The sequence below is a fragment of the Sipha flava genome, unplaced genomic scaffold (assembly GCF_003268045.1).
Source record: "Sipha flava isolate LNK unplaced genomic scaffold, YSA_version1 39_pilon_pilon, whole genome shotgun sequence".
Classification (NCBI taxonomy): Eukaryota; Metazoa; Arthropoda; class Insecta; order Hemiptera; family Aphididae; genus Sipha; species Sipha flava.
Window position 1 is genome coordinate 1,643,349 of NW_020273107.1, and position 9,631 is coordinate 1,652,979.

The window sequence follows — 9,631 nt, forward strand, 5'->3', positions numbered from 1 at the left end:
CGTGGGCTAGGGTTCAACTCCAAGAGGGATGCAAATTGTAGGACTAAAAATTACCAAGTAACTACTATTAACTAAATGTTTTAAAAATTATTCAAACTAATAAATTGCTTTGGATATTTGATATAATACGTTTTATAAAATATGCTTAAATGTATTAATTGCACTGTTAATACTAACGATTTAATATTAATTTAGAATTTATAATACAATGTAATGGTATAAGAAATTTTTATTAATAAACACAGTAACTAGGATGTCATGGCGCATTGTAAGAATGCAAGATAATAAATATATAAGTATATTGGTACATAGTCTGTAGACATAATTCTGTAAAATACTTTCAATTACAATGTATTGCGATATTATAATATGTTATTTTTTATTAAATTCAAACTTAACACTAAACTGTATTAAGTTTGTTGTCATTTTGTGAACATTTCTCTATTACTACGTATATAATTGTTGTAAGTACCTAGACAAAATTATGTATTTTAATATTTCAATAATGATAATTTTACAATGGATCAAGGAGTCCGTACACTGTTAATTATTACAATTGATTACACCATTTTATCGTATATATATATCGTACTTATTCAGGGGTGTATTTTCAGGAGATTCCCGGATCTCGATCCACACAGAAGAATAAAAAGATTCAAAAGCCATAAATGACTTGGTAAAAAGGTACCAAGAAAGATAACATTCATTAAATTAATGTAAATAAAATAAATAATAATATAAAATAAAAATAAATAATAATAATATAAATAATATAAATTTTATATTACGTGGTTGTAGATAACTGTTCGTTTGTATTTATAATAATAATAGAATAATATAATTATTAAATCATACCTTATATGTATTTTTTATATTATAAAATCACTTATTTTTAAGAAAAATTTAAAACCTCCCCGGAAAAATTTGAAAATATGCCACTGTATTTATCTATATATTTTATATTGAAGAAATTTAAATCGAATATAATAGATTATTTTTCTAATGACATATTACAAATGTTTCTATTTTATAAGTTTATTATACACAATTTTTATATTTATAAATAATAATAATATATACAAATAAATATAATCAAATGTAAACCATAATGTACATTTGTATCACAATATATAAAAATATTGTTTCGAAAACATTTTACGTTTTTTTTTTTCTAACTGTTTTAAACCTAAACTTAAAATGAACATTAATAATAATTTGAATACAATAAATTTAATAAATATTGAACGGTGTAAAATGTAAACTTAACAATAAAATGTCTGTAAAAAACGTTCCGTTTCGTGGTTTGAAAAGGAAAGAGCGAAGAAAAAAAATGAAAAACAATAAATTTTTCTAAATATGTTTTATTGGCTAACTCAAAATTTCAATAGTGCAACTAATAAGACATTAGTGTTTCTACATCGATAACACAGGCATCTTATATTGATCTCGGTATGAAATGTAAAGAATGATGAAATTAAAAATAAAGTAGAACTAGAACCTATAGAAGAAAATCAGAATTTTGAAATAACGGAACTGGAAAAATGATCGCTGAAATCAATGTGTCGATAACGTTGCCTCACTTGAAAAATAAAAGCTTTGTAAATAAATATCGGTGGTTATTATTATAGCGAGATGATTTTTTTTTTTTTTTGAGAGTTCCCGACGATTTGCCAAGAGCACCCCACTCAACCTCGGATACGGCCATGTTGACGACAAAGTGATTCGCATGCACGCACGTAATCCTGGAACACTCGCAACGCCGTCTTCTCGTCCGTTCAGAACACCGTCCAAACATCTTGACGGCCGCACCACCCTTGTGCATCCGTAGCCAAAACAAACGACAACTAATCCGTTGCACAACCGATGCGAACAATACGTACACAGTCGATATAACGTTTTAATAATGCACACTCATCCCGGCCCAAGCATCGAAACCATCCATCACTGCGATTTCGGCCACGAGACCGTTGTTTGGCAAACGGCACTCGTACGGCACTCGGCCGAAACGCGTATCAATGCGATTCGGATTATCATGGAATCGCAAGTTTCCTGCTCTAGCCGAACCCTTGAGCACACATATCAGGACGGCGAAAATAACAACGTGCTATCGTACTTGCCATTGCGTCTCGTACCGATTCGAACTGACCACGGAGTTCGGCGACGGAAGACGGACATAAAGAAAATCAAGGCTGGGCATTAACGAGTTAAAAGTTAAAATTAGGTTAAAACGTTAAGTTAATTAACTCGTTACTTTTTTTTAAGATTAACGTGTTGACTTTCAGTTAATTTTATTTAAAAGTATCTAAATGAAGTTAATTTTAGTGTAAATTATTAAATGAGGTTTTTAGTATATTTATAATTTACTATTTTAATACGAATTTCCTGTAGACGAAAATAATATGAAAAATAACTTTAATAGTCATTATATTATATATCCACAGCAAGAAAATTGACTGTCTTGCTCTACGAAATAATTATTTAGCAAATAACTAGTAAAATCCTTAATTGTGGTTTGTACTTCTTACATATTAGGTACTTTCATATAAAAGGAAACAAGGGCATATAGTAAATTACACAAGTAATCATGTTTTCAAACTAATAATTATACAGGGCAAGTGACAATTTTTTTTTTTTTTTTGCATATTATTATTCATTTTTGTTTTGATTACTCGCATACATAATTATAACTATCAATTAATTTTGTTTTACCAAATTGTGAGTATAATTTTTTTTATATTAATAATTATTTATCAATAATATTTATCATATTGTTTGTGGTAAAAAAAAAAAATATTTTGAATTGAAAATATTCGTAATTAAAATGTTAATTTCTAGTTTCTTTGTGACAAAAAACCAAAATAAATTGAAACACATATTTTATTTCTTGAAACTACGCATAATGCATTCTTGAACAATATTTTGCAATAAATAGCTTATAAAATATAAAATATCTGCATTAGATTAATTCGAACGAAAATGGTTAAATATTTTTATTATAATTACTATCATATTTTTAATTACATTTTCATTGTTGTATACATATATCTTTGTTGTATAATATGCTATTTATGACGTCATATTTTCGAGTATATGATTTATCTAATTAATTACATTAAACATTTGTCACATTATATAAACTTTATAATACCTGTCAAACTTATTAGTACAATGATATATTTATATTGTCATAATTTACGATTATATCTGAGTTGGAAGTTATTTTTTAATCTATAAATCTATATATGTTTTATGAAAATTCACGAGTACATTTTTTTAAATGTACTCGTATTATAAACGTCAGATGAACGTCTTTAAACTTAGCGAATTGACATCTAAATGTCTTTTTCACTTTAAATGTTTTTGATCAAATAAAAAACACAACTTGCATTGCATAAATAATACCATCCCGAATTTCATATTATTTACATCTATCTAATACATTTAATTATTGTTCAGTTTGCGACAAATAATAACAGCAATAATGTGTATAATAATATATATTTTCATTGCAATTATGTATAGTTTTTTTTAAATAAATGTTTAGTCCAACTTTTGAAATAATTTTAATGTAATCATCTACGTGTTTAATTTAGTAAAGCAATGAATTTTTTTTCTATTAAAAAATAATGTGTTGCGCTTTTAAATATAGTTAAATTAATGTAAAAATAGTTAGGTTAAAATTATATAATATAATATAATGATTGTAAGTCAAGTACTGTTTTTGCGTACACAAAATATTAATAAATGAAACACGTACTTAGTCAGCTTATATTTTTTTTATTCTTTCAGTTACGAGTAGTGTCGGCGGTCTAATGGATTAGTACCTATATAATATACTAGAGTTTTGGTGTCAGTATAAATGTTAAAGTCTTTAAGTCTCTATTTAAACGGTTTAGTTTCAGCAAAGACTAATCCCCGGGGTTTCATCTTTCTACTTTCTTTCATATTCATACCTAATTGTAATTAATTTTCTAATTAATATAAATTTTCATTGATAAAATAAGGTCACAACCTGATAATTAATCGTGAAAAACCAGACTTATTTCTACGCTCTTATTTTGATAATAAACTATCGACTCGTATTTTAAAAAGTAGACGGTATCGCCTGAAAAATGTACTGCTAGACAACGTTTTAATTTTAATTTAATTAAAAGCAAAATTTCATTTTTTTTTTTTTTTTTTTTTTTTTATCGAGCCATTTAGAAATTTCTGTTAATTTGATAAAAAATATATATTTATAGTCGAACATGCTTAGAATTAAAACTTAAATCTAAAATCAAAGTTGTAGGAATTTTTTTCATTATTGATTTACGAAATATTGAGAAGTGCAAGTGTTTTGTATCAACAGAATGCACTTAAGCAAAATATGGAATATAATATGCTTTTCTAATATGGTAAAGAATAATCATTTTAATTAGCGATAGCGAATATACTCTTAATTTGTTAACTGAAGTCAGTTAAACATATTATAGTAAATTATAGTATGCGTTGTTATATGCTTATGATAAATTCGTCATTAATATTTTTATAACTATTTAATTCAAAATTAAAATATTACGCTCAATATTTACTGAAACATTCAAACTATTTGTATGTTAACCATAAAGAGTAAATGCTTGTATTACGAAGAAATATTTTTCTTTGTTTATCATGAAATCTTTGTATAACATGAAGTTAAATCGTATTATTTTTTTCATTTATCGCTGATAAAATGCACGCGATTATTATAATTTAATACTTTACGGTTACATGGTAAGTAAATTACACAACCCTAAAACTATACCGGGCTTGAATGGTCAAATCATTTTGAAATATGATGTACTTTTAATTTAAATATGTACTAAATACTATAGTTTAACAAAATTGTTTCTTGGTAAGCATCCATATTTCTATTCGAGACTAAAAAACTCGTACATTAAAATTGCTTAATAACTGGATTATAATACTATTATCCACTGTTTTGCTTGGATATTACAAAATAAATATTGTATAGTTTATTATTTTACCACAAGATTTATGTTCCATTATATTTTTATTTGAAAATTAGGTATGTATGGCCGTATTACGTTTTTCGATAAATTAAAATAGGTAGTAAAATTCAACTAATGGTCAAATGACAATGTCGTTAATTAATTGATTCGGGAATTTGTATACGTACTATTAAATGAAAACTATACGAATTTATATACATTATACGTAATTTAATTCAATGTAAAAACTTTTATCAACTTGAAAATTCTACAGTAATATTATACTATATATTACTTTTATATTTTATTCAAACTAAATGAATGACAGTTTTGAAAGAAAAAAAATGTTTTATAATAATTAAAATTAATAAATGTAAAAAGAAAATCAATAAGCACTTGTTTCATTTTACTAACCATGAATTATAATGTTGAGTTGCATATGATTAAAATAAATTTAAAATTACTGTACTCAAAATTTATTCTTTGATTTACTGTTTTTAGTTTTATTTTTCAAATTTCAAATGATGGTTGAAAAAATAATAAGAAATTATTTTACAGATGTATTGCGAAGAGTACAATATAATTAAATGTTTTAATAAAATAACTTCAAACCATATTATTTCGAGATTAAATACAACTTTTTACGATACAACTATTTACAATACAACTATTTACAATAAGAAGTCAACAGTCGATAATTTTTTTACAAACAGAGAATGTAAAAAATAAAAAAATTTCTCAATTGGAAATAGAATACGAGTAAGGTCTTCAATATTACTCTTACATAAAAATTAATGGACTGACCTAATAATTTAAATAACTACATATGTAGTGTAAAAATTAATGTGATTGAAATGTTTAAATTTTTGTCATTCAAATTTTTTTGACTTAAAATTAAATTTTATAGTAAAATTGTTTTGCATACAAAGGATTCAATTGAAACTTTGCTGTATTTACTATTTTCTAAAAAAAAAATCAACATTTTTTTCAGACCACTTTGTTTGGATCTCTAGTATTTGTCGTATAAGAAAAACAACAATTAAAAAAAAGAAGAAAGAAAATGACAATCAAGTGCGACCCTATTGAAATTAATTATATTTAAAAATATCATAGTTATTTTATTATGTTTAAAATATTAATTTTTTATCTGAAAGAATTGAATAGTTTTGAAAAAAAAAAAATATTAGATTCTTGGAGTAGATTTTTAAATTTTACAATTTTTATGCTGACGAAAAATTGATATTTATTATTATTTACAAGCAATTATTTTTATGTTTACTCCAGCCTCAAAAATATTTATATATTTATGGATATTATTTCTTATTGAATGCAAACAGAATTTAGGTTTTTTTTATGACTAACTGTTATTTTCAGAACGGGAATATTTATTCCTCGTAATATAATTAGCATCAGAAAACACTCAAATATCGTTCACTTAAACGCACTGGCACAAATGTAAAGTGGGATGAGTGCTTGGAGACTAGGACCCCTACATAATTTCTTTTCATCAAGCATGCTGCTTATTGAAATATAAATCTCTAATAAGATAAAAATTAATTATAATACTCAAGTATTTACTACATTCTATTGAAGTAAAATTATATAAAATATAAAAAAATGTTTACTTATCAAATATAATTGGGTACTTGAGCCCCTCGAAAATGAAGGCTACTTGTGACAGTGCATAAACCTATAGATATATGAATAAAAATAAGTAGGTAGGTCAACCAAAATTGTAGTCGAACAATATCTAATTTGTAATATTATGTGTAGTTTTTTCTAATAAAAAACAAAAAACCAAAATACAAACGTCAATACGAAAAACCGTGACCCACTAGTATATAATTATAGGTTTTCACGGACGAAACCGATTTCTACGTTTGAAATCCATAAGGGTTAAAAAATTCGGCGATCCAACAGATCGATAACTGTACTAAGATACGATTGCAGACGCGTAGACAGGAGTTCATGTCTGGGTCATTCTCTTCACAAATCATCGAAACGTTTCTCGGTGATAAATAGACGTAAGTCGGATTGTCAAACTTTTTTAAAAAAAAAAAAAAAAAATTAAATAAAACCTTCGTAGTTTTTCGTGAAATTAAGTGTATTCGATTTACCTGCGCGGGGGATCAAGATTTATGGGCAGGCAAATTTCGGTTGTCGGGGGGAGACAGGGGGACCGCGAACAACCCCTTGACGAACACGTGGCCGTACGTCGATGAGCAAAAATAAAATAAAGCGGGCAGCGGGTGGGCACGGAAAACGTGCGTATGTGTCACTTACCGTTCCGAAGACCGGAAGCCCGGAGCGATGGTGTGTCACGTGCGCGCGGTCGCGAGGAGACGGCACACGAGCGGAGAGAGAGACGCACGACGAACTCGCGCGCGCGACGGACGCGAAATGCCACTCGGCGACAGGACCGGGGGTAGTCGTCCGCGCGCCACCGAGTCACGTCGTGCGAAACGGCGAGGGAAATAAATGTTCCCGTCGACGACAACGTGCGCGCGTATTACCGTTGCCGTGTCGTCATCGCAGCGGTGTCGTCGTCGTCGTCGTCGTCGGTGTGACTACGCGCGTTGTTCGACGACCCGCGCCGAAGTGTACCCGAACGCCGTTCGAACGCGGTTCCCGTCCGCGGCCACCAGTCTTCCGACACTTGCGCGGAAGACGCGCCCCGTCACGAGTGCGGACGAACGACTGTTACCGAGTGCCGACGACGACGGCGACGATAATAACAATTGCCAAATAGCCGGCGGCTGGGCACATGTGTGGGCACATACGGTGGGCCCGGCCGGGAACTTTTTCCCCGGTGCGCGCGCGATGGCGGTGGTTTCGCGTTTTCCGGTACTCCTGTCCTTCCCGTTTTCCGTGCCCGCACCGCCACGTAGCCCGGGCCTTCGTCCTGCGGCGGACGGACTCGAGAACGGTCGACGGAACCGCTTGTCGGATCGTCCGGTTTCGGACGGGAGCTAACGATGTCCGCGGGGACATACGCGGTAACATCGGAGCGCTGTGGACGTCGTCTGCGCACCGCACCGGAGTCGAACCGACGGACGGATGGAAAAGGGCGAATGACGTTTCGGCTTTCGCTCCTGTCTTGGGTTATCCGATCGGTTGTCCTATCGGTTGTAACACGGTACAATATTCGTTACGAGAACAAGCAAATAGTTCATGTCCATGAGTGTTAACCGTTTAATAATTTTTATTTTTATTCTATTAATTTAATACTGTGCACGTCGAAACTAGTGGTTATCAGATTTATTACTCTTCCGACTGGTCGACTGGTCGAGGCTTACCCGCGAACCCATCATTAGGGTTCGGGATTTAAACGTTCCGGAGTAAATTAATTGAACAATATTATACGGTTTGATGTTCGTCAAAAATACCGGATACGGCGTTTTGATTTGTTTTTTTATCACAAACATGTTTATAATAGGATAAATTAAATTGAACTAAATCGGATTTAAGTACAAACGTAAACATATTTTACGTACAACTAAGGTACGTTCTACCGAAAACAATTTATTTAAAATACCCGTATCAAAAATAATATAATTTGCTGATAGAAAATTTACCATAGTCATCACTGAGTGTGGATTTATATTATATCGATAATATTTGTTCTATGCGTCGCGACGGTTGCGAAATTATAAGGATGTAATTGAAAATGTCGTTCATAAATAACGGGACGCAACGTCATAAAGATAATCGCGATAAATCATTTAAACAAAAACAAACATTTTTTATTAGCTTTAAATTCTATAGTATATTTTATCTTTTTCGTATAATGGAAAACTTGTAATAATCGTACAATAAATGCCCTCACAATGCGAGTAAAGTAATGAAAGTTGAAAAATGTACATTCATTCTTAAATTCATTGGCATATTTTACGAGCTTTGTGTTAATATTTTGAATAACACGGAGATGATTAATTTTTTATTAATGTTTTTATCACGTAGTTAGAATGATTCTAAATTAACTTCGTCGGTATTGTTTTTAGAAACGTTTTAAGTTTGAATTACGTCGTAACAGATTGTTTTCATGAATGACACGATGCTTTATTTTTTTAAATTAAAATACAAAACGTAAGAAATTTTCCATTTTTTCTTCTTTTTCTTTTTTTATCTGGAAATTATATAATGTACGCTATAATTTGTTTTTCGTTTCAACTAGTTCAATATTCTTTAGACCAGTGGTTCCCAAATTTTTTTTCCCGCGGTGCCTATTTTTGGACCCAATTTAGCCACGGTGCCCTGTTGTAAATAACATGAAAGATAAAACAAAAATAAATACTCATTGGTAATCAATTTTACTAATTTTATTAAAATTTAACTTAATTATAAATTAATGCTTTTTTAAACTTAAAAAATAAATAAACAAGCATTTTTGTTATTATGATAATAATTATTGCATATAAATATTATAAGGCTAAAATGAGAATATACAATAGAAAATATTACATTATTTGCTATAAAGTTTTTACGAAAACAATAAAGAAAAAAAATCTGTACATCTATACCCTTAAAAAGTGCACAGTTTGGGAACTACTGCTTTAGGCCATATGAGGTCACCATTGAATTATGTATCGCCTTTCTTCCGACAAAAATGACATTTGATAGTATATATTTTTTTATCAACATGATTAAAATCTTATTTTTTG

The 9,631-nt window shown here is 29.6% G+C and overlaps 1 protein-coding gene across 3 annotated transcripts in view; it reads right to left on the bottom strand.

The window, feature by feature from the left end:
• The window catches only part of LOC112688575 (RYamide receptor-like), a 106,941-nt gene extending 99,222 nt beyond the window's left edge, over positions 1-7,719 (bottom strand). For 2 of the 3 annotated variants that reach the window (XM_025561836.1, XM_025561837.1), the window contains exon 1: positions 7,254-7,719. The gene's annotated coding sequence lies outside the window, so the exon portion shown is untranslated. Of the gene's footprint in view, positions 1-7,087; positions 7,163-7,253 lie in introns of all 3 variants that reach the window. The other variant, XM_025561838.1, reaches the window with a different exon arrangement.
• Positions 7,720-9,631: the final 1,912 nt, after the last annotated feature.